Source organism: Poecilia reticulata, linkage group LG11 (assembly GCF_000633615.1).
Source record: "Poecilia reticulata strain Guanapo linkage group LG11, Guppy_female_1.0+MT, whole genome shotgun sequence".
Classification (NCBI taxonomy): domain Eukaryota; kingdom Metazoa; phylum Chordata; class Actinopteri; order Cyprinodontiformes; family Poeciliidae; genus Poecilia; species Poecilia reticulata.
In genome coordinates this window covers 437,949-463,915 of record NC_024341.1, presented here as the reverse complement: position 1 = coordinate 463,915, position 25,967 = coordinate 437,949, and the positions used below count along the sequence as shown (strand labels likewise).

Sequence of the window (25,967 nt, the reverse complement as noted above, 5' to 3'; positions counted from 1 at the left end):
GCTAATAATATAATTTAAGACACGCAGACTGTGCAGAAAACCTCTCTGAAGCAGATGTTATGCCCAGAAACGCATGCCTGCCCAAAATTGCATCCCCTGTTGCGGGAGCGCGCATCGCTCTAAGCTCTCGCATATTGACAAGAAAACGGACTGAAATATGACAGAAGAGAAAATTTTAAAGATATTTGTAACATTATCACGTTTCTTAGCCATGTAATCCCTAAAACGGTGGGTTTTATTTTGCAAATTACTTGAAATAAATGCGATTTTTACACCTTTATTGTCACATAATGAGTCAAACTTTTTTCAGTCCGTGTCTGTTGTAAACATTCTCTGCATGTTAGTCTGTTAATGTAGGAGGGAATGCATTTTAATTTATGAGCTTGAAAATATTTGCATCCATCCTGTTGATATGAAACTTATAGCATTAGCTCAGAGAACAAGTATCATTACGTAGAAAAGGTGAAATCCTTTCAGCTCTTTATTTCCCACAATTAGCACAGGGATGGATTTTTTGGCAATATGGATTTCCAGCCTGCCAAAATATGCATGCCCTCTCTATTTTCCTCAAATATTATCCTATTGATATAAAACTTATACCAGGAGTTCATGGAACTATTCTGGTTATGTAGAATGTAGTTATTTATCGGAGACGACAAATAGCCCTCTCATACGCTTCAAATGGTTTTTGGATTGGCCTTACGGATCCTGAACCAGAAGGAATTGTTCGGACTGCTTTTTTCATTAAAACTGACTGTGTGTCCCATAAAGATAGATAAAGTCTCTCACACACACGGCAGTTGGCAGAGGCTTAATCACTATAGCAACAGAATACATAGAAAGGCAGAGCTGCTGGTTTGGACTACAAAGACTGTAGTTCTAAACATGGCGGAACACCTTAATACAGAGAGCAGAAGAGAAGGTCAGAACTACAACATGGTGGAACACTCAGTCATTATAGAGGAGGGCTGAGCTGGCATTTAGAGCCACTTGCTGTTTTGGGCATTATATAGCTGGATTAACCAAACCACTGTTACACATTGGATTAGTGTGGTCACTTAAAATGAAGCTTACTGAAACTTTCAAAATAAAAGCCTGCATATTCCTCTCAAAAAAAGCTACATATTATTGCACCGCCTATGGCGGTGCAATAATATGTAGTTTTTTTTTTTTTTTACCTTTTTTTTCTCATGGTATTAGCACAAAGAGTAGCACTTCACTGCCCCCTAATGCATTGCCTTGCACAGCACACACACAGCAGTTGGCTGAGGATTAATTACTTTAGCAGAACTACAACATGGCGGAACTCTCAAATAGCACACATTAGGGCTGAACTGGCATTTAGAACTACTTGCTGTTTTGGGCATTATATAGCTGGACTGTTACACGTTGGATTAATGTGACCATTAATCCAATGTGTAACAATAATGAAGCTTACTGAAAATTTCAAAATAAAAGCCCTAACATTTTTCACATCAGGTAATTGGTCTTTTGGACTTTATGTGACTGGTTTAAACAAACTACATTGAATTAGAGAGGTAGTTAAAATGAAGCTTACTGAAAGTTTCAAAATAAAAATCTGCATATTCCCGTCAGGTTAGTGCACTAACCTGCAGGTTAGTGCAATAATATCAGCCTTTTTAATGCTTTTTTTTTCTCAGGATAGTGAACTGCCTTGCGCAACATTAGCACACACATTTTCCTCATTAATTAGACATGGTTAGTATACTGAATGGAGCAAGTAAAATTTAAACAACATGGTCCTGTTGCTCCACATGCTATTGCCAGCATTTAGGCTACTGTTGAGGAAAAATTACTATTTTTAGTGTTTAACTCAGTTAAATTTTTTTTGAACGAATTTCTTAATCTTGAACAGGTTTGTGTTAGTGATTTAATACCCGAAGAACTATTGCTGGGTTAAGCATTTAAAGTACAAAGGAGAATAGAGATYTGCAGGAGARYTTCGGCTCAGACCCCTGGGGTCTTATCATTAAAGACAGSAGGTCATAAATTAACATATGCAGGAAGGTGGAGGACAGTATCACTTGAATTACTCTGAGAAAGGGAACTTTGGTCGGTTCACGTAACCAGGATGAGAAGTCTACCAAAACAGCTGACATGGTGCAAAAACTGAATATAACATAAAATGTTTTAAATCACTAACATTTAATTTGTAAGACATTTTTCTTAGTTATTAATAACATGTTTTTGACTAAAAATTCTATTATCTTGTTTTAGAATTAATTTAGTCAATGATGAATGTATTTGAAATTTTATTATTTCTGACTATATTAGAATCACATGAAAATGTTTTGTTTAGTGTTAGAAAATACTTAGGTTTATGGTGAATGAATGTCTTAATTCTTATTTGTTTCTAATTCCTATTTAGAAACAGGAATTGTACTTCATTATTTTCTGTTAATTTTATCTATTGCTTTTGGTTTGATATCAGGACTAAACTTTGGAGATGCTGAGTGCAGAAGAACAAATTGGGTTTCTGGAGAACTTTTCATTGAATAAAAGTACAGTATTAAAGGTTTGTTCCTGGCAGAGCAGAAGAGAAACCAGAATTTCACAGCTACCTGTGAGGTTCCTGCATTTGTTTCTCTTTGCCCAGATGGCTGTAGAGCCAGATAGCGTTAAGAAAATAAATTTAAAATAAGTTAGTTTTAGAATTTATCATGACTTGATTGAAATACCATAATTATAGTTTTAAAATTTATAACATAGTCTGACCGATTGATCTATATTTTACTTTAGTTAAAGCAGATTGTTTGCCAAGATCTCTGATCTGCTCTTTGCCTGTTGAGAAACAATCAGTAGGAAGTTCTAGCTTTTCACACTGATCTGTGAAAACCATAAACCACCATGAATTTGGAGAGTCTGCTTCTACCTTATTTAACAAAAGGTGTTTGATCTTGTGAACAAATTGCRGGACTTTTTCTAAATTTAAAAGGGCCAGAGATGCCTTCCAATTGGTCAAGTAGAGATACGCCTTATTTGAATACATTAAAGAGGAAAACACACCTACAGGTATAAAAGTTTGTACACAAGGGAAACAATTTAGAAAAAAGCTGATTTATTTTACTTCTGCACCAGCTCTTTCTCCAAGGACGTCCTTGATATTTCTTTGTCTTCTTGTCTCAGGTAACAATGTTTGTATCTGTGTTTCTTCAGTTTCCTGTACTATCTTGTACTTTCTTCTGATTGGATTAAATTATGTAATTCTGTGACGTCAACACGCATTGTTGTGTTTTTGTCCCCACACGTGGCCACGCGAGAGAACCCGGGATCAAAAGGAAGAATCAGAGCCAGAGTTCTGCTAAATTTAATTGTAATATAAAAATTCTTCCTTAACACTAACATTAGCATATTGGCTAATTTTAGTTCATGCATTAATTTCAACATAATGAATGGTACAAGTACAGCTTAGTCAAAATGCTTCTGCCTCTCCACAGGTTATTGACTACATTGCAGCTTTTTTTAGCATTAAACCAAATTTTTTGCATCAGAACACTGGGTCAAAGCCGACGGGCACACTTTGGCATGCCCCTTAAAATTTCTGCAGGAATTTTCTAGTTTTTCCACTATTGTTGCTTGATATTTTGTGTCTGCAGACATTTCTTGTGTACTTTATCTAACCTATCTGCTGCTGCAATGCTGCAACTAAGGGGATATTCTGTAGGGGGGTTTTTCTGTTGGTTTTCAGCTGAATCTCAACTGGCTTTGGTGTGAGTGTGAAAATGTTGCTCTGCAGACAGTCGGATCAAAAACACTGCTACTAAGGAATTGACAAGGCAGAGATCTGTTTTTCCTGCAGGCATCAAAAGCCAACTCTTTCAACATAACAAGCAGTGACATCTAAACACAGCTGCAAAACCATAACAGTTCATCAGTTTATTGCAACCACTGTCACAGTGTGCAGAATTTCTTTTTTTTTGTCTCTTTCCTCTTGCGTTTCTGTATTTTTATTCCTCATTTCCTCTTTTGCCCAGTAATGAGTGGTTTTATTCATTCCATATATAATATCACATCCAGAGCTCATGGGAGGTTTAATTACATTTAACAAACCAAGCTTGAAAATGTGATGATAGAAAACAGTGCTGCTTGTGCCCACTTTCAGTGCATACTTGTTGGGATTTAGCCAAAGCACCATTCATGCATCTTTCATAAGACTTGTCAGAAGAGGAAAGCTATCCATTTCAGGAAGGAATATTACACGGCTCATTTAGGGTGTCATGTTGCTGCACAGGGATCTGCTTCTGTAAAGTGTTACTGAGCAGGCTGTGCTTGTTTGCTAAATGCACCGCTGCGCTCTGGATAAACAAGAGGCAAAATTCAAACATATGGCGCTGACTTTGCCTGTTTTTATTCATTTATAGGTCCAATTTTCAAGATTATCATTCTTAAATTGGGAGAAGGCTAATTATTTTTATAGCAACCACATCAGAATTTTTAGAAGGCATTTTTAGCTGTTTACATGTAAACTATTGATTACACATTATTCTGATCACCCTTAGTCAATGGCTTTCATACATGGTCTAAAAAAATTAAACTTAAACCTTAGAAACTTTATATAGTTGAATATGAAAGGTGTGGGAATAGACGTAGAAGTTGTGTAGGATTAACTGAACTGAAGAAAGAATATTGTTTTCCAAGCTAGTAAACATTATAGACAACATAACATAACTGCATACTCTCTAGATTATATTAGAAAATAATAGGTAAACCTATTGTTTCAATTTTTTACTTTTTTTTTTACCAAAACCTTTTTACCTCTAGTACTTGTATTTTCGCAGTAAGATCTGAAATCAGATGACTTACAAATACTAATTAGAACCACACATGTGAACTGTCGCCTGCCACGCTGCCCCACCGCCACCTCATGATTTAACAGCGTTTCTGACACACAGCACCATGAGCCCTTCACTCTGTGAACAGCTGTTCATTTCCAGCAACTCACAACATTCACAGCCCTGGAAATCTGAAAACACAGATCTCTGTCCACTGCAACTGCAATTAAAAACAGTAATATAATATCAAAAAACAGTAATATAATATCAAAAGCATATTATTGTCAGATTGTTTCTCAATGTTCATGGTTTAAAAGCCATACACTGCTGCTCCAAAGAGTTTGAATGTGAGCCAGAACAGAACAGGAGGGAGCTGAGATTAGGATTACAGCCTGCTCTCTAAACACGTTATTTATAACAATTTCTTTGAAGTAAGAAGAACTCTAACTTTTTCCAAGTTAGTTAAACTTCTAACTCAGAAGAAATTGTAATCATTTCCAGATTTTCAATTATTTACAGCCTGTAAGATGTTTCTTGTACAAATGTATTGACAAACATGCTGCAGCATCTGCTCCATTCAGACTATGCCATGTTTACTGGTTAAATTAGAACTTTGCACAGATAGAACAATAATATTATAAAAAAGTTGGTTAAGAAAAAAATTACAGTTGTGAAAGAACAGTGGCCAAAAGATAACAGGACGATATTCAGACAGAATAGATCATAAACTCTAAAAAGTGTATTTGGGCTGCAGTTCATGTTATGGACTTATTTACATTAATCTCACTTAATTTGTTTGGTTTAATGATAATTTACCTTTCTGTGTTGAATGAACTTAAAAGTTACAAATTTTATCTTAAAGGAACTTTTTACTTTGACTTTACTTGAAATAATTAAGTTCAATGCCACATTCGTAGCTTTGTGTTGTGCAGGGACACCAGCCTCCCCACTCAGAGCGTCTGTCTTTGTGGTTCTGACAAAGTCTGACAAATTGAAGAAAATAACCTGGCCCTCAAGGTACCTAATCTTTCCTGTACAGAACTCAGATAAGGCTATAGAAATCAAAAATGCAGAACAGGATAAAATATCTTAAAATATGAATAAATTTAAATCTTATTTAAAATGAACGGAAGATCACCTTGAAGGTTTCGATGATCAAATCTGTACATGATAATCCTGTGGAAGTAGATCATTATTTCAAGTCATTATTTTTTGGGACAAATGTGAGAAAATTAAAATCTGACTAGGATTCAGATAAAATGCAGATAAAAATAGCTTTTGTCCAGGCTCCTGGGGAACAAAGCGTGGCAGTGATAGTGGTGATGATATGAAGTGGTAGGAAACGTGGGGGAGGGCAAGTTGTTTAAATGTCAGAGACAGTGAGGAGAGATGAGGAGAAGAATAGGAAAAAGTGCAGATAGGATGATTTCTTTTATTGAGTGTAAAGGTGAGCTATTGCTTACCTGACAAAATCTAATTCACATTAAAGCTTAAATGATGACCAAAAAAAGCTGGAAAATGTCTTTTTTTAACATCTGCGTTTGTTTTCCCACTTACTATCACAAGAATTTTCCTCAAAATACGGATTTGATGATGAGGACATACAACACTGATATTTAAATGATAACTATGCATTAAAAAAAGTTGCACTCTAGCATATGAAGCACGAAATCCGACCAATCAGAAGTCACTGACAATGAAATGGTCTCAGACTATCTTTTTCATGGAGCCTGGCCACCAAGATCCCATGAATCCCGATCAAAAGTTATCTGAAACCTTACTCCATCGCTCCCTACAACATAATGCTATTGTTACTAGCAATGGATTGCTCCTCTCCAATCAGTGTCAACATACAATGCAGCATATGGCAATTATGTGAGGTCATGTAGAATAATTGATGTTGGTCTCTGAACATGATAGTAGCCACTTGCCATCATTCCAGGACCTCTAGTTCCAGTATTAGTCCAAATGCAGCTTTGTCTTCTTTGATGGCGGCAACATCAGGTACAGTGAGCTGCTTGGTGCCCAAAACAAGAACCCCCCCATGATTTTGTCTGCATCATGAGAGCCTTCATCCTCTCAACACTTCGTCAGAGTCTGTCTTTCTGATCCACCACAGGACCTTTTATCCTGTAAAGCGACTCTGATGCTTACTGTGTTTCTGCACACTCAGGTAATGAGTCAAAGGCTCACTGACAACTGCATGCCACCAAACAGAGCAGGTCATGCTGTAGATGTACTACTACACAAACAAGTCAAGTAAAAGAGGTTATCTGCAGCAGATATGGAACATAATCCACATGTTGCCATAATCCCTCCCTCCCCCACTCACACCCACCCCATTACTATTCTGTATTTATCTGAACCCCATCAGCCAGAACAACTAAAAAACTGGCAACAGAAATCTGATGATAGGAGCATTCATCAGATTTTCAGTTCTAAGTGTTTATTTCCTATCAGAAGGTTGTGAAACCCTGTACTTGGATTTCCTCTGACCTTTGTCTGAGCCAGACCCTTAGAATTATCCTATTCATTATTTGCTAACATGGCAGAGCTGTCCACTGAAGTCACAAAGGAGAGAACTCTTTGCATTTATTACATCATTGACTTTCACCTAAAAGCAGTAAATGTTTTGTCTGGCTGCAACATCCTTACTTGAAGTTGAGGGTTGGTGAATGACTGAGTGCTTTGAGGGGTAAAAATGGTTTTATGAGGGGAATCCTTGGATGGGTAGAGATTCCAGAACTACTGACACCAAGAGAGGCTGCAGAATATTATCAGAGGGTGCAAAACTAAGTCTGCACCTGACTCACATGAACACATCCTCTAAATCCATCATGTGTGCAGCGAACAAAACCAGTCCAAACCTAACCCACACAAATACAAACACAATTCTATTCTTTTTGGAAAATGTTTTGACTCTCCCACAGTCTTACTGCTATGCTAAGGCAGAACATGGCAGTAAGAGCGTAGCTCTTCAGTTCCTGAAACCATGAAAAAAAAATACTCAAGACCGGTCTTGGTCTCGAGACTATTTTGATGGTCTGGATTTTATTTCAAGACCAGTCAAGACTGCAACTGTGAAAATATCACTAAGCTTACAGCATACTGTCCAGTTTATTTGTTAACATGTTTGTTTTAACTGGATGCAAAACATACAGATTAATATCCAAGCAATAACGTGACTTACCAGTTATGTGTTTCTGTTAGTCCCTTCCACACTTTTCACTCGCAAGTGGCGAGAATGTGTGCTCTGAGACATGCGCAGTGGTTTTCTCTGGGCAGAAGATGTCTGTCTAATCGTCAGTAATAGAATTGCGCTACATAAATCATAAGAAATCCAATGGCGACAGCTAATTCAATAGCGCTTTGCTTTCACAGATGGTGAGGACTACGTCTAACTTTTTTCGTCACTTAAAAAAGAAGCTCAAAGAAAGGTAAGTTCCGTTGACGTGGTGTTTGCAAAGCTAGCTGTACAGAGACACATAAGCATTTGTGATGAAAAACAGTTGTCACTCACTTCGCTGGATTATTGTGCGGAGGTGTTGACTGACTTGTCGTATATTTGGGACAACACTGTGTCCAAAAGTCTGCAAAATAGTAACGTGACATTCACGGACGATCCGATTCTTCTGAACAGCTCTTTACTAAGTAGATAGGACTGGAGCCTCACTGAGAGCCATTCTTTGTTCTTGTAATGCTCTGCGTACACTGCGGTGTTTTATTTAATTATATACATTGGTATTTATTTAATTTGCAAATAATTAAAACACAACAACGAAAGAGCACGCAGAGCATGCGCATAGCTCTTTGAGTATTTTCGTTCATAGTGGCAGCTGTAATGTGTGCCATGGTGTCAGATTGCCTGGCTTCATGTACCGGGAGACAGGGTGAGAACAGTCAAGGTGAGCATCTTGTGCTTGGTTACTTCTTGTTTGTTGCTCCTTCGTCAGTGTTCATAGTTGGGCGTTATTTACCATCAGGGCATTGCCTCAATTGTTATTTTTTATGGTGCAGACAGTGGTGGTTTCTGACATTCAGCAATATAGACAAACACCCAGGACGTTATCTTTTTAGGGATGGCATGAGACCACCATGGATTGTGGCACAGAGATGGAAGAGTTTGTTCTGATTTTAATATTGGTTAAATTTATTTCAGCTCTAATTATTTAATATCTAGGTATTTTTTTATGGGAATTTTGATCATATTTCACATTTTATCGTGTCATGTAGCGCGGGGCGCTGGTCTTGGTCTTGGTCCCTAAAAGTCTTGGTCTTGTCTCGGTCTTGATACACTCTGGTCTTGGTCTTGTCTTGGTCTCAGGTTAGGTGGTCTTGACTACAACACTGGTTCATACAGGTGTCTGCAAAGACTAATGAAAGCAACCACTCTATTTATCATTTTGATATGAAACCCAGTACAGGCAGCACTGAAATTTAGTGCAACATCATAGAAACGGCTGCAAACAAAACTACTAATGATCGTTTTTAAAAACATTTTCTGAAATCTTTAAAGAGATATTTTTCTATATGGAGCTTTTAATGTTTTCCTGACCTGCTGAACGGTGTGGAAGATGATACATGCTGGTGGCAGCAAACATTATGATTAAGGGTTTCAGTTAAGAGCCACTGTATTACTTAGATAGATTCTGTTTCAGAAGATTTTGTTCTGTGAGAGGAATTAACTTAGTCTTGTGTCCCCAGACAAACAGCCTTGACTCTCCGCATTAGCTCAGCAGATCAGAGCCACTGTGTCAGTGAGCACATACTAGACATGTGAATCAGTTGGTGGATTAGTGACAGTTACGGGTCATGGATTTTATATATGGCACAGTGCTGACACAGATTATACGGTAGATTTGTACAAAGGGAAAAAAAGAGCTAGAGCTGCTTTCCAGAGGGATGACTTTATGTTGGGTCCTGCTCTGCTGGTGACCTGGAAACATGCTCTGCTGTGGCTCACATGATTTTTAATATTTTACACTCTATTGCTATGCTTCTTCTTGTTCATTATTCTCATATATCTATTATAAAAGTGAGTACACAACATTAACTTTATAACTGGCTCTGACTAAACATCCAAACTTCTCTAGAGGAGTTGCAGTCAATGTTTAACAAAACAGCATTGGTTGTGCTTTCTTTTTAACAGCTTTTTTTCTTGTTATGATTTTGTGACAATACTGGTGGCTCCCACTGTTGAATTAACTTTAAAATCAGCGTCCATTCTAACTTCCATAAGCAGAGCGCTGCTGTGTGACATTTTACCTTCTTCATCTGGGCATGTGGATCACTTTGGGAATGTGAACCGTTCACACAAAAGACTCATTGCGGTCATTTAGTAGTATGAAAGACCATGCAAAAAAGTCAGATTTCAGCAAAAAAAATGGAATTGACAGGCAAGTCCTGCTTTCTGACGGTACCTATAATCTTTGCAAGCAAACACAAAATGACATGAAAAAAGATGGGAGGAGACTAAGAGGCAGTTCATATAATCTAATATGATAATGCTGGAAATATGTAAAAAAATAAAAAATAAAAAAAAGGGATAAATGATGCAACAGTTCCCATACTTAGCAGCTAGGCACCCGTTTGTGTCGTTCATTACATAGATATGCTGTAGAATGGGAAAAGGTTTGACTCCCTAAAGCTCGTTTTAAAACCCATCTATTTTACTTGGCTTTCAACTCCAGCGGGATCTTTTAAATTGTATGTTTGTTTGTTTTTAATCTGTAAGAGTTTTTTTTTTCTTTTTTTATTTATTGTTATGTTGTGTTTTAATGTACAGCACTTTGTATCAGCTGTGGTTGTTTTAAAGTGCTTTTTAAATAAAGTTGGTATGGCATGGTATTCAGTAACATAACAAGCTTAATCATCCATGGCCTGTCTGCTAATCCTTTACTTAAGATCTACTCCCATTTCTTTGGGAAAATATCATGAATTACAGCTTTTTCAACATACTAAACTATGATGTCATTGCATCACATTGTTGGTTCTAATCTTATTTTTTATTTTTACTACTATTTTTTTACAACTTTAATTGGTGTTAGTTCATTCGTTTTCATTTTTCCTTAATATTTTTTACTTACTCATTTAGTTGAGTGTTAGTAGCTTAGAGAAATACCTCTGACATGTCAGGTATTTCTCCTGAATATTGAGAAAATGTCTTTAAACATATGACTGAAGAAATAAATTTAAAAAATCTAAATCATAATTCTGGTATTCAGGAAGTAGAAATAATTTTGTTAATCATAGCTGACAGAAACAGAAAAAGGTTACTTATATTTAATGTGAGACTTTTTACATAGTGTTCATAATATCTAGTTCAATTAAGAAATATTCAATAAATGTAAAATTTCCCTAATATTCAGCTAATAATTCATTCAACATATCATACATTTACTTTTACATGTTTTAAACTATTATCACAGACCAAAGAGTCACTAATTTTCAAGAATTAATTTGAGGTTGGTATGATGAAATCATTTTCCTAAATCCACCTTCAAAATGTCAAAAACGCATTCCACTTTTTTGAGCAGGTACAATATGATAAGGTGAACAGCCAAAAATATTTCTGCTTTCAACTCTTTTATGGTAATTTATAAAACCAAATCTACAGCCTCTAAATGTGGCAGCATGACAAGTGTATGGGGAGTGATGCACAGTTGATGTGTTTGAAGTTATAAAACGTCTTTTTTCATGCATTACTGCCTTTTCACTTTTAAGGTTTATGACCTAATGTGATTTTTACATCACAATACAAAGTTCTCTGTGGCACTGAAAGAATTGTCTGTTTAATAAAACCAGATGGAATGTACTGATGGTTTAATTATTCTTTGTTGATGTTTTTTTGTCTCCAATTTGGCTTTCCAGAGCACATCAGCATTAGCATTTCTTGTGTTTCCTTGGCTGCACTGTCTGGCTTGGTCTCATTAGAGAAAACCCCAAACATCAGCAGAAATCTAGTGATGGGGGAGTTGTTGGGTTCAGCATTTGTGCAAAAATTCCAATTTCTGAATATTCCACTCTGATTTAGTGGAGTGGAGGACAAGGCATTGCCAGCTTTTATGTTAGATCCCCTGAGACTGCAGAAAAACCTGAAAGGAAACAGGCGAAGGGGGATGGGTCAGTGGCTACCTTTGATCGCCATCCCTCTGCTTTAAACTGGGCTTTGCATGCACAATTCTGCCAATTGACTGACAATCATGGAGGAACACGAGCAGATGGCTCTGCTTTAATGAAAGGCAGCTATTTGATAAAACTGATATTTTGTCGCTGATCCTAGAAGACAAATAATGCAGAGAAACTGAAGGGCAAAAGGAACTCACACGGAGGCTGATACTTGAAACAGCTTTCTAAATATTGTTTGTTTGTTTGTTTATTTTGGATTATGCTTATTCAATATTGATTATCCAGTTGAATAAAATTACTTTATGAATCTTGGAAGGGAGATTTACATATTAGAGAATATATTTCTGACAAAACCAACTATGACCATATAACAAAAATAATCTGACTTGCATCCACTTTGCTGCAGATTGCAAGGATATTTTTATGTTTGTTCAGAAAAATTGACAATGACACCAAACATTCATCAGAAAACACCAAAACAGATGTGATGATGATTTGTCTTACATAAAGGATATTCAAAATACATACATATACATTGTCACCTTCATAAAATAATGTCTTTTTTGGCTAAAAGTGTTTTTTTTTTTCTCTTTTTTTGCCTAAAACATTTTCTGGAAAGAAAGAGGTGGTGATTTTTTTTTTGGTCCAAGTTAATTGTGTCAAAAAATGATGTAGGCCATTATTTCAGGAAGATGACAATAATGAAGGATAACAGGAAGTATGCAATGGATGGGAATAAAAACCACATTACATAGTGTTAAGAAAATACATTTAAAATATGCTAGTTTTAAAACTTAACATGTCTTGATTGAAATAGCCTAATTATAGTTTTCAGATTAATAACTTATTTTGCCTTATTGACCTTTATGTTACCTGTAGTTACAGCAGACTGTTTGCTAAGATCTTTTGAACTGCCTTTTGTCTGTAAGGGAAACAATCAGGAGAAGATCCAGCTTCACACTGATCTGTGAAAAGCCATAAAACAGCAGGAGTCCAGGAGAAGCTCTGCTTTCACTTTGTTTAGATAAAGGTGACAACTGGTGTTTGATCTTGAAAACAAATTGCAAGGAGTTTCTAACTTTAAAGAGGGTCAGTGACAGCTCCTGGTTGGATAAGCAAAGATATGCCTTATTTGACTAAATTAAAGACAAGAATATGCCTTTACTATAAAACTTTGGACACAGGAGTAACAAATCAGATTTGCTCTTGCAATTCTCCAAAGACGTCTTTGCTTTTCTTTCTTTCTTCTTCTTTTCCATTTGTCTCAGGTAAATGAATGTATGTCTCTGTTGTTCTGTAGTTTCTGTTGTAATTTCATACGTTGTCTGCTATTGGATTAAACTCTGAAATTCTGTGACGTCTTACACTCATTGTTGTTTTCTGTGTGGCTTCACTTTGGCCCGCCGGGAGAACCTGGGATCCGTGAGAAGAAGATTGAGCCAGAGATTTTCCAAAAATATATTATAACCTAAAATTTTCTTCAATAATAGCAAACATGGAGTTATGCTAAGTTCAACATTTTTGTTTTCCATCTCTTCAGTCCTTCAAGGATCTTCGAGGTGTGAAAAATAAACAAGCAGGAAGTGTTACTAAGGAAACAGCCGCGCAGTCAGTGCAGTGTACCAATCAGGATGGAGTAATAGCAGATGAAGAAATTAGAAAAAAAAACAATGAAGATTAGAGTAACACACAGTGTCAACTCTCAAAAACATTCGGCGAGCAAAGGTCAGGTGGGGGACTTGCCTTGGTGAATGTGATCTCATGCTTTGGACTATATTTTTGCAGTGTACCATTACAAAATCCATTTTAAAAACTAGATTGTGGCATCACTTCTCCTAATTCATCAAAGAACAAAGATAAACAACCAATGTACCCAAACTTCACCCTTCCAACTTTCAAAACATAATGGAAAAGTGGTAAGGTGGACAAGTTCAAACCAGTCCATAAGGGGAAGTGTGAAGCTTTGCATTGACAAACTCCAAAGTTTCATTTTGACAAACCGTAAATAGAAACATGATTAAAATCTGGAAAACTTGATATAAGGACACAATGTGTGTGCAGTGTGGCATTAGTTGGACAAATAATGTACAATGAATATTATATAATGTCAAATTAAAATGGGTGTTCATACTAACATGTCCACTATTACTTTTTTTTTGTTGGCTCTAGTGGCCTTTATTTGAAGGTAGTTTGACAGGGAAGAGGGTAATGAGAGAGGGGGAAGGCATGCGGCAAATGTCGCCAGACTGGGAATCGAGCCTGCGACCACCGGCATGAGGGCTGGGGCCTCAATACATGGGTTGTGCTTTGCCCCTGCACCACCAGAGCACCCCTCCACTATTACTTTTTAATCTTGTTGACAAGCACAACCATGTGATTTCAGTTTAATGTCCAGAGTAAGTTCCTGCTGGATAGTCTTTGAAAAACATGAAGAACTATCTCACATAGAATAGAATATTTTCTCCATTTTAGAGGTTAAAACTGGCCCTGCGACAGACTGGTGACCTGTCCAGGCTGACCCCGCCTCTCGCCTGAAACGTTAGCTGGAGATAGACACCAGCAACCGTCCCGACCCCACTAAGGGACAAGGGTGTACAGAAAATGGATGGATGGAGGTTAAAACCGTTATAAAATTGAACAGAATTGAATTCTAATAAAAAGACAATATAGCTGGAAATGGATGCAACACAGAGAATACAAGTGAGCAGTAGACCGTTTTTAGCTACGGCCACTGTTTCCTTACAGGAAGAAGGTTGCTAGTTTAAATCTCCTAACTGGCAGGGTTCTCCAGTGTTCTCTAGGGTTTTCTCAGGAAGAAAAAAGCTTTTTTTGTGACAGAATTACATGATGAAGTACCATCATGGTTGAATGCTTTTCATTGCTCCGGCAATGACGATATAAAATATTGAGCGCATGCCTTGTCTATAATCTGTTGGCTTCTAGGATCAGCTCCAGGTCCCAAAATCATAATCTGGATTGAGTCAGCATATAAATTCAATTCAATTCACACCAGGCTGTGTTTGGAATTACTTTGAATGTCATCAGTCGGAATTTACCAATTTAACCTGGATTGAATGTAACTACATATAAAATGGGTTTGTTTGTTTATTTTATTTTCCATGTTTTGACTTTTATTGTGAATTGACACAATTTAATTAATCTGAGTTTCAAACTTATTTTTAAGAAACCCTGAGTTTGCCATAAAGATTATTGTCAGAGTTGTGTGGAAGATGTCTGACGTCTGAGTTTGTTGATTGAAGAAGCAACTCTACCGCAGCATTTAGTAAAGCATATAATTCATTAATTATAATCTGAAATATCTGCTGCCCTCAGCTCCCTGTGGGCCTGCGAAGTAGTAAATGCCTGAATGTGTAAATGAGTGAATTACATGTTTGATTCTATAATTCTACATTATTTATGTCCAAGTAAAGGAAGCTAAACAGTTTACAGGGAAGTGAGAAAAACATTTTGCTATTTGGAGAATTGTATTGTGTGATATGTATGATAAAGAATTCATGCCTTCCCCCTGAACCGCACTAGGCATATTCTAGTCCTTTCTACTTAGATTCTTGAGTGCAGCAACATGTCTGTCAGATAAAGGGATGAGTAAGCTGGACATCATTCAGTCATATGATTACAAAGGTTTATTATGTCAGTGATTCTTGGGAATAGGGACAAAACAGGTCCTATGGATAAAGCACAAAATTTGAATATACACAAAATATAATTTTTTCAAATATCTGACTAAACTAACCTGGGTCATGTGAGCACAACAATGTATATTTTCCAGGTATTTGCTGAATGTTTTTTTATTTTAAACATTGCAGTCAGTGGATGATGCCTGTAAAAGCCCTTGTCCAGGAGCAGAAGTCAATACATTATAATAGTTCAAAACTAAAATAATACTAAAATTATATATTATGACAATTAAGTATAAGTAGTCATATAAATAATTATAAAGGTATCAATAAATTGAATTAAAAAGCATTTTTATATATTTTCCAACTCCATTGAAATTTGTCCCTAGAATGTAAAAAAAATTAGGCATTATTGGGGGGCACCAGAACTTCTGAGGACCCCATGACTACTTCCTTTCTCTTTTCTTTGCTAAGAGGGCTAGTTAGCTCTGTTTAGCTTAAGTTATTCTTTAGTTTTTCCTTCTTTTTATTCTTAAGTTGCTCGTCACAACCATGATGTGTCAACACCATAACTGACAATTTACAAAACTTTGAAATTTTGTGAAATAAAAGCTTAATTTTGGTATATTATAAAGATTTCATGGACCTGATGAGCTACAACATAGCCTCCTTCAGAATAACATCATATAAATTGAGGTAGTTTGGCTTTTTGTCAACTCCGTCAGATGTCAACTCATCAGAGTTTTTATGACTCTTTCAGTGAAATTGTCAAATCTCACTTAAAAGTGCAATTAATTCATTTTAATGTATTTTACATAAATTGCATTACTTCACATGTACCAAGTTTTTCTTTTTACTCACTAGTTTGTCACCACATTCAGTTCTGTCAACTTCGTCAGATGGCCTTTTGTTGTTTTTTGTTTTAAATAATATTTATTTTGTTTCTTGAGAAGCATTTGTCTGTAAAATGAGTAAAAATATCACTATTATGGTCATTAAAAATTATTTATTTATTTTTGTCAGATGGTGATGACAACTTTCTAGGTCAGGTCGATTAAAAATGTAATTTCTTTTTTTAAATGTTGCAACTGGGAGCCTGTGCCTTAGCATCTTTACATTTCCAAAACATTATTTGTCATATTTGCATACTTAAGGTTGAGAAATAACAAAAATAAATTATGGGAAAATTAAAACCCATTTTGTCCCTATTCTCAAGAATCATTGATGTATTAATGTGGTAAAAGGTAAATAAATCAGTTAAAGGTCCCTATGGTTAGACTACTCATCAGTTTCATAGCCTTCTGTTTCATGTCTTACAACCACCCAGTCAAGTTCATGTAAAATTGTTACTGCTGAACATTATGCAAAGTTAAAGTAATTCAAGCATTTTAAAAACAGCAGGCAACACCTCTTCAATCTGCATTTACACAAAGCTGCACCAACACCTCCTTTTGTCAAGAAACAACTAAACTTCTTTCTGCTGTGTCCAGACTGCCTCTAGCAGACAGTCGCACAGAAAGACTGGAAAGACTGAACCAGAACATGACTGCAGGTCCAAACGGTGTCAGCACACAGCATATTCAGCTGATGCTGGCCCCTCTGTTGCTATAACTCAGGATAAAGTTCCAGATCTGATTCATTTTCACCCATTGCTCTAATTCTGCCTTTAATACTGAAGGCTTAAACACCACCGTGTCCACTGGTGACAGGAGATCTCTGCCAACTAGTGGTGTGCCAATCGATCGGCCACCGATCATAATCGGCCGATTTCCATGAAAAAGTGTATCATCGGTAATCGCCGATCACAATCTCTTGTTGCCGATCACACAAACCGATCACCTGCATCTCATTTCGCAGCCTGCCTGTGCAGCTGGTCTCCTCTTTCCTGAAGGAAAGAGCAAACGCGCAGCAACAAATCCTAAACGATGTGGTGTGGAACTATAATGCACTGGGTGAACGGGGAAGTTTGCGTGTTGCGGCGGAAAATTGATGCATGTGGGGTGAAGCATGTCAAAATGCATCAACACAACGAATCAAATATGGCATAAAAACAATGCCATGCGGGCTGCACAGTGGCGCAGTTGGTAGAGCTGTTGCCTTGCAGCAAGAAGGTTCTGGGTTCGATTCCCAGCCCCGGTCTTTCTGCACGGAGTTTGCACTGTGCATGCATGGGTTTTCTCCGGCTTCCTCCCACATTCCAAAAACATGACTGTCAGGTTAATTGGTCTGTCTAAATTCTCCCTGTGTGTGTTTGTCCTGTGTGTGTGTGCGTGTGATTGTTTGTCCTGTGTGTCTCTGTGTTGCCCTTTCATCAGACTGGCAACCTGTCCAGGGTGCACCCTGCCTCTCACTCAGAACATGGAAATAGACACCAGCAACCCTCCTGACCCCATTAAGGGACAAGGGTGTAAGAAAATGGATTGATGGAACAATGCCATGCCTTACTTGTCGGAGTTTGGTTATATCGAGGCTCACTGCAGTAAAAAAAAAAAAACATATGGAGAGATCAGATAAAGCAGTGCGCAGCTACAAACACTTACCCGGATTAGCATGACGGTCAGAAAGCTAAACAAATAACCTGGAAAATTATTTAAGTCTTCGAGCTGGTTCTGCTCTCGCTGTTGAACCGCTACAGGTAGTAATATTTCACAGATGGAGCGCCGCTTCTGCTTCTGAACTCTCACACCGAACCTCTGCTTAGAGAGAGCACAGTCACTAGGACTGAACTCTATCATCAGGATCAGGATGAAATAGGAGAATGCCTTCCTCTGTTGGATTTTTGACTTTAGTGTTTTTCATGGAATTCTCCCTGTGTGTGTTTGTCCTGTGTGTAAGCTGAAATTCATCAGGAAATTTTTTCAACGTTCTTGATGTTTTGTAGATTTTTCTGTGTTTTCATCTCAACAATCTGCTGTTGATGAATTTAGGATTTGGATTCATCTTCAGCTTTGCAGAAACAATGTCTTCTGTGGATAAGTTTGAAAAATGGTTATTTTCTTACTCAGCTTCAGGACTTGGGGAACTGCTTGTTTATTAATAAACTAACATTTTAATAAATGTTTTCATCTTTATTCATGATTAATGCAAAAAAAACTATTATTTTAGATGTATTCTGACTTAAATTATTACAATAGTGGATAGTTCTTTGAAAGAGACATTGACTAATAAATTTCTTGTTTAATTTCATCTTTTGCTCTCATCTGCATTCAAAGGAGTTTAGACCAGTAGACCCACAGGAGTTAATACCTGGGCTCTTTTAGATTGGATGCAAAATAATTATCCAACAACTACCTTTTTAAGAAATAAGTTTTTTTTGTCACATTTTAATGTCTCAAATCAAATCATCTTTCATAGCACACAAATGTCTGCTTTGAAGTTAAAAGTAAATATGATTATTTTTCTCTTTGTCTAGTCTCATAATAAATCAGTAAAATGTAATCTTCTACTTCATTAGTCTCGGAGCTTAAAGTAATACCTGGCCCCAGAAGATCATTCTTAGCTGGCATATTGCAAATTCTCAGAAAAGAATCAATATATCAATTAATTAGAAACAGGAAAAGTAAACACAAAGCTTAGATAAAATAGCAGAATAAATTTTTTAAGAGCATCATCCTATTTGCATAGGATGGCTGTGCAGTAGAGAAGAGATCACAAGCAGTTAGAGAGGTTGGCACATCGATGCATCTATGACCAGCTGAGACATACCAATGCACAAGTTCGATCCACTTGTTCACGATTCAGTTCATTGTTTTCCCTGATCTTTAATCTTTCAGTAAAGTCATTTTTTAGACCGCATAAATTTGGCCCCAGGATGAAGAGCAAATCAATGAATAACCTTCCATCCAGGCAGATGGAACCTGGGTGATGCCACTCTCAGACAAGAAAGAGACATAGCAGATCCTGCAGCCAGACCCAAACTGGTTCAGAGAAAGTCAACAGCTTGTCAAAGCTGGAGACGCTCTCTGTCCTTCTTGTTATAAGACTGTTTTCTGGCACCTCATTTGCCTTCTCATAAATTCCTCTAAACTATATGACTTAGAAATACAGATTTTATAAATACACCGAGAGATTCACCTTCCAGAGAGAAATGGCATTTAACAGTTATTTTGACTTATCTGTTAATAAAAATTTGAACATTTATTCTTAAACACAAAGCCTAACTATCCATCCATCCATTTTCTTCCGCTTATCCAATTTCAATCAAAAAGATTTCAAAACAGTTTCCTATAATTTTCAATATGTACTGATGCTTCCCATACAAGACCACCAGCATGTATTTCCTAAAATAACTTTTTTCTTGGTCAAAATAAGTCACAGAAAGAAAGAAGCAGGTTAAGAGGTTCTTTCTGCTTTTTAGGCCAATCCGGTGGCACATTTCCAAGACCTTACAGCTGCACACTGTAAGTGAACGAGGGTTAATCCTAGCACAGGAAACCCTAATCACTGTAATGTGGTTAGCCGGATTGCTTAGCAACTTTAGTGTCATGTTGTGTTTGATTATGTCAGATGTGACAGATTAGGAAAATCAGAGATGTGGAAAATTCAGCCATTTTGAACAGGGAGCTTTTTTGTTAATAATTAGTGAATCTCAAAGGTGCACAAACCTGTTAAAATACCAATTTTCCGTCATACAAAGAATAAGAACATGATGCATCTTTATCCTTTGAAACAACTGCCTTCTCACAGTGAAACAAAGAAGTTGACATTTATACCTGAGGCAAGTTCCACCAGGTAAAGGGGTGATCAAAAACAGACAAACAAGAAACAAACACTACTTACACAAACCTAACAATCAATAAATTATCCAACAAATATTTACATGCATGCAAATTATTAAATCTAAACTAATCTAAGGTCAATCAAAAAATAAATGTAACTAAATATAAGTCCTCAGAGTATTACCCCTCATAATTGAAGATGGTATGCTCCAGGAGCATTTCTCTCCCTTTCTGCTCCACCTGGCCGAGACACACCCAGAAAGGCAAGTACTCAAACAATTAACTCAAATTAAACCAATCAGAAACAAACTGACATTTTCCCCCACATTCTCTGAACAGGAAAAGAAAGCGACTCTCCCAACCCAAAAAGAATGTTCACTGAATGTCACAATGTAACTGAAATAAAGAACTGATACAAAACACATTTGGACTTTAAATAAATAACATAATATCAATAATCAATATGGGATGGAACCCCTGGTCTCCATCACATGACCCATCAGTGGATATTGTGTCAGGTCTACCTGTGGACAGTGGCTCCGTCATTCCAAATCTTTTAAGTTTTTCTTTCATTGATTTGAATGTGTACTTGGACTCACAGTGATGCTGAAAAATTAGCCTCTCTTTACTATCCATATTCTCTCATGAACCCAGGATTCAATAGACATTTTCAGGGGCAGGTGTTCCAGTTGAAAAAAATGGCCCCTTGTGTAGCATATGGAGCTGCTGCTTGCCTCAGCAGTGTAAGATTTATCCCAGGCACAGCTTGAACATCACTTGTATATATACCTATTTCAAATCAACAGCCATGTGCTGTCTGGTGCAGATGCTTAATAATGTTCACCTGAGGAGAATAACATCAACAACTCAAAACAAGGATGCATGTTACAAAATTCTTAGGAATAATCAAAAAACACAATTATGGTAAATAAATTATATGACTGACTCACAACCAGCCTTCAAGCAAAGTAGACTATCCTAACAAATCGGCCATGTAGGTCACACTAAATTACAGATCCTCCTAATCCTGAGAAAACTGTGACGACTCTATAGCTTAAATCAGGGGTGTCCAATGTCGGTCCTCGAGGGCCAGCATCCTGCGTGTTTTAGTTCTCTCCCTGGTTTAATGCACCTGGATCAAATGATGGCTCATTAGAAGCCTAAGAAGAACACTGACTTGCTGAGAAGGTTATTCCTACCACCAGGGAGAGAACTAAAACATATGTAGGATGCCGGCCCTCAAGGACCGACTTTGGGCACCCCTGGCTTAAATGAACTCTACTCAGAAAAGGACACATACAATCTTTATAGTAAAATGTACTTGCTGAGTACAATACAAATGTAAATATGCCAAGATACTTGATAAATATATGTAGCTAGTTGTAGTGTTATAGTACTCGAGACCGGTCTTGGTCTTGAGACCACTTATCGATGGTTTCGGTCTCGGGCGTTGAGGACTCGGGATTTTATTTCAAGACCGGTCAAGACCACAACTGCGGAAATATCACTAAATTGCCATCATATTGTCCAGTTTATTTGCTAACATCTTTTTTTTCACTAGATGCAAAAAACATACCGATTAAAATCCAAGCAATAATACTAATTGTGTGTTTCTGTTACCGCTGTCACACATTGCCTCCCCCTTTCATCTCACATGGCACTCCAACACAGTGTGCAGTGGTTTTCTCTGAGCGGCAGAAGATGTTTGTCTAATCGTTGGTAGTAGAATCCCACTGTAAATGGTAGGATATAGTGACATGTAAATTCAGCAGCGCTTCGCTTTCAGAAACGGTGACACATAGTCCAAAGGTTGGACTATTTTCAACTATTACCACCACTTAGAGGAAGCTTAAAGAAAGATGAGCTTTGTGGACGTGATGTTAGCAAAGCTAGCTGTACAGCAGTGGTGTCCAAAGTCGGTCCTCGGGCCAGCATTCTGCATGTTTTAGTTCTCTTCCTGGTGGTAGTAACCTTTTCAGCATGTCAATGTTCCTCTTAGACCTTCTAATGAGCCATTATGTGATCCAGGTGCGTTAAACCAGAGAGAACTAAAACGTGCAGGATGCCGGTCCTAAAGGACTGACTTTGAACACCACTGCTGTACAGGGACAAATTGCATTTGCTATGAAAAAAACGTTGTCATTCACTGCGCTGAATTATTGGGCGGAGGTGTTGACTGACATGTCGCATATATGGGACAATGCTGTGACCAAAGTCTGCAATACAGTGATATGACATTCACAAACGATCCGATTCTTCTGAATGGCTCTTTACTAAGAACGATAGCACTGGAGCCTCACAGAGAGCCGTTCTTTGTTCTTGTAATGCTCTGCATACACTGCAGCAGGTATTATTATTTTATTTCATTATATACATTGATATTTATTTAATTAGCGAATAAATAAAACACAAGAATGGAAGAGCATGCTCATTGCGCTTTGTTTTTGACACATGTCATGGTGGCAGACATTATGGTGGCAGACATAATGTCTGCCACCATAATGGTAAAGTAACCCAGGGACTTGGTTACTTTGAAGTAACCAAGTCTTGGTAAAGTAACCAAGGGACTTGGTTACTTTACCAAGTCCCTTGTACTTGGTAAAGTAACCAAGTACAAGGGAGTCTGCCTTGTACTTGGTTACTTTACTTCTTGCTTGTTGCTCGTTGGTCAGTGTTCATAGTTGAGGTTATAGTTTATCGTTATAGCAATTACATTAATGCCCTGTTTAATGTAGCAGACAGTGATGGTTTCTGACATGGGCGATATGGGCAACTGCCCAGGGCGTTATATTTTTAGGGATGGCACAAGACCTCCGTGGATTGTGGCACAGAGATGGAAACAAAGCAGAATGAAGAGTTTGAATTGATAATGATATTGGTTAAATTTATTTCAGCTCTAAGCATTTAACATCTGGGTGTTCTTATGAGACTGTGGGTCTTTCAGATCAATTTAAGAAGCACTTTTGATCATATTTCAAATTGTATTGTGCGAGGCACCGGTCTTGATCTTGACTTGGTCTCGGACCATAAAAGTCTTGGGGCATGAGCGGAGTTCATGTGCATCTGTGAACTATTGACAGGGAAAACAGCTTCTACAGTCTACTCTTTTTAAGAGTTTCCAGTCATCTAAGTACATTTGAAGATGACTTTATGAAAGTCTTCTTTATGAAAGTCTGGGCTGACTGGCCTGCTCTGCTGACAGATGTGTTGGTGGCAGTGGAGTGGTGTTGTATCTGGATCGAACAAGCTCCACTTGTGCATAATTACTGAGCCTCTCCATGTCCAACGCCTGCAGGTGGGATACTGACAGCAGCACTCCTCCCCCACTGTCAGCCTGCTCACTAGGAGTAATGAGGCGTACCACACACATACACACATTCAACACAAAGCCTATTGTTGTGTGTGTTTGTGTTAAGCTAAACAGTGTATCTCTGGCTGTTAGACTGAGGAGCATAGAGGGTAACACAGAAGAAGCAGCATAAAATACTAAAGATGTTGGTGCAAGATGAATTGCAGTATCACTCTGCTTTTGTAAGCATGCTCAAATAAAAAAAAACTGCTGTATTGAAAATGTTCTTTTATTTGTCAAATAAGCAAGAGGAGAAATGGGAATATGTTAATGGAGATTAGGGATGGCAGCCGGAGAAGAGAGACAAAGGCATCCTGTTGAGTTTGGTGGAGTCGTGGTGGGTACCAGCACCTGTGTGTTTGAGTGTTTGTGCCCTGTATGTGCACGCATACACACACATTCTCCCTGTGGAGCAACCCACCAGGCAGAATACAACACTTAAACTCAGGCTCTTCAGACCCATACAGAATAATGGCTGCAATTTGGCACCTGATGAAGCTTAGTGTAAACAAACAATTTCACCTGCCTCCATTAACTTTAATCGTACAACCCCCAGCTATGGTGCTGAAGGAGCAGCAAGGTATTTAAAAAGACAAAAGCTTTAAAATAATCTGCACGCATAGCTGGAAACAGAGAGGAAAACAGATTTTTCTCCTACAAAAACCCACCTTGCTTTGAATGTCATTTAGATGTGGCTCCACATTAATTGTAAACCTGTGCTAATTTTGACCCACACATTTCCATCTAAGCCTACACTTCATATATACACTCAACAGAAACAACTAGAAATATATGAAATTTCATGAAATATGCAAAAAAAAAACACAACAAACAATAATACGAAGCTTGATCTTTTTGTATGAAATATATAAGTTTTACACAGTTTTAGCTGCATTATTTTTATGTGTGTACAGGTGTGAAAAATAATCTTAGTTTGTGAAGATGTGGCGCTTTGCCTTACTATGAAAATAAATCTAAAGTACTTCACCCTACTTCACTTACAAAGAAGTATGTACATATAGGTAGAGGTTGAGTCAGTCAGCTTTGGCACTGAAGAATGCTGAGTACTTTGCTCTTCCCCTGAACCTTGTGAACAGACAGGCAGATTGTCTTTGAAAGTGATGGTATTTGAGTGTTTATATTTTTATTAGAATGTATTCCTGTTTTAGTCATAGCGGGAACCTTTTCTGCCATACTAACTAATGTAATCAGGAACTGTAGATGTGGGTAACGTGTCCATTGGAAAAAATACAATTCTTAAGACTATAGGTACACAAGCTAGGTTTGGCAGAAACATGGGGAGAGATTACAGTTATAGTGAAACACACGTATTTTATGTGTGGTGGTGAAAGAGAGAAGGGTAGTGGAATTTATTTGACCCCAACTGCCCCTGTGTGCTCTTTCTGCAGGTGACCGGACAGAGGAACAGATCCTCCTAATTCCATTGATCACTGCTTTGGTTTACTCTGTGGAGATGCTTGTTGTTCTGGTCAATCCACACACTGTGCGCTGACCATAGAGGTGATGGGTACAACGTGGCTGATAAAGGACAATGGGAGCAATTTAACAATAATTTGAAGCAACAACCAATGTCTGTGCTTTTTATCTGACAGTTTTTTTTTTTTTTTTAAATCTATTTTACCATCAAATAAATCATAAATAGATAGATAAATGCACAACCTTCACCACTACAGTCATGGCCAAAAGTTTTGAGAATGATTCAAATGTTAATATTTACTAAGTCTACTGCTTCAGTTTTTATAATGGCAATTTGAATATACTCCAAAATGTTATAAAGAGTGATCAGCTTAACAGCAATTAATTGCAAAGTTAATATTTGCCGGGCTACCAGCAGTGCAGAGCTTGCTCAGGAATGGCAGCAGGCAGGTGTGAGTGCATCTGTACAAACTGTGAGGCGGAGACTCTTGGAGCAAGGCCTGGTCTCAAGGAGGGCAGCAAAGAAACCACTTCTATCAAGGAAAAACATCAGGGACAGACTGATATTCTGCAAAAGGTACAGGGAGTGGACTGCTGAGGACTGGGGTAAAGTCATTTTCTCTGATGAATCCCCTTTCTGATTGTTTGGGACATCTGGAAAACAGTTTGTTCAGAGAAGATGAGGTGAGCGCTACCACCAGTCTTGTCTCATGCCAACTGTAAAGCATCCTGAAACCATTCATGTGTGGGGTTGCTTCTCAGTCAAGGGAGTCGGCTCTCTCACTGTCTTGCCTAAAAACACAGCCATGAATAAAGAATGGTACCAGAATGTYCTCYGAGAGCAACTTCTCCCAACCGTCCAAGAGCAGTTTGGTGATGAACAATGCCTTTTCCAGCATGATGG

The 25,967-nt window shown here is 37.6% G+C and overlaps 1 protein-coding gene across 5 annotated transcripts in view; it reads right to left on the bottom strand.

Moving 5' to 3' along the window:
• The window catches only part of thsd7aa (thrombospondin, type I, domain containing 7Aa), a 131,569-nt gene that overhangs the window by 100,460 nt on the left and 5,142 nt on the right, over positions 1-25,967 (bottom strand). The window lies entirely within an intron of this gene.